Genomic DNA, 959 nt, shown 5'->3' with positions numbered 1-959 from the left:
TCCTCGTACTCTACAAGATTATTTACAACCGGCGGGGGTGAGCACACCTTCTTGTATGATTTTTTTCAAAAAAATATAAGAAATATATTTATTAAGCTAGGGATGATCCAACTCCTTCCAAAGTTCCATGGACTTGAATCTGAAAGTCCATATCTACACATGAGAGAGTTTGATGAGATAATAGCCACTTTACACTTTCCTAATGTATTTGAGGACATGGTCAGACTGAAACTTTTTCCCTTCGACTTAAAAGAAAAAGTTAAGACTTGGTTGCACTCACTACGTCCACGATCCATTGGCAGATGGAACGACATGACAAGGGAGTTCATAAAGAAAGTCTTCTCATGCTATAAGATGAACACCATCAGGAAGTCGATCATGAACTTCACCCAAAAAGAAGATGAGACATTCTTCCAATGTTGGGAGAGGTTCAAGGATTTTGTCAGTTCCTGCCCACAACATGGTTTCGAAACGTGGCGCATAACAAATTTCTTCTATGATAGACTGACATCTTTCATGCGCCAATTCGTTGAAATGATGTGCAATGGGGAATTCATGAACAAAGATGTCAATGATGTGTGGAACTACTTTGACAAACTTGCTGAAAATGCACAATCATGAGACATCTCCCCAAGACTGAGCACCACTTCTAAGCCTACTCAATCAAAGGAGAGGGGAGGAATATATATTTTAAAAGAAGAACATGATATAAATGCTAAAGTGGCTAATCTCGCAAGGAAAATTAAGGCCATGGAACTTAAGAAGGTAAAGGCATAGGAAGTTGTTTGTAGTATTTGTGCTTGCAACGTTCATACAACTGAAAATTGTCCAACAATACCTACTTTTTAAGAAATATTAAATGAACAATCGAATGTCGTGAACAACTACTAAAGGCCTTTCAAAGGACCCACTTCAAACACATAAAATTCAAGTTGGACAAATCATCCAAATTTCAGTTA

At 37.6% G+C, this 959-nt stretch overlaps 1 non-coding gene across 1 annotated transcript; it reads right to left on the bottom strand.

The window, feature by feature from the left end:
- Window positions 1–360: 360 nt before the first annotated feature.
- On the bottom strand, window positions 361–467 carry LOC131247565 (small nucleolar RNA R71). Its single transcript, XR_009171845.1, has one exon. It is a non-coding gene; the product is annotated as a small nucleolar RNA R71 (small nucleolar RNA).
- Between the last annotated feature and the right edge of the window lie 492 nt (window positions 468–959).

This window comes from Magnolia sinica, chromosome 5 (assembly GCF_029962835.1).
Source record: "Magnolia sinica isolate HGM2019 chromosome 5, MsV1, whole genome shotgun sequence".
In the NCBI taxonomy this organism is placed as follows: Eukaryota; Viridiplantae; Streptophyta; class Magnoliopsida; order Magnoliales; family Magnoliaceae; genus Magnolia; species Magnolia sinica.
This window is presented reverse-complemented; position numbering and strand designations above follow the sequence as displayed.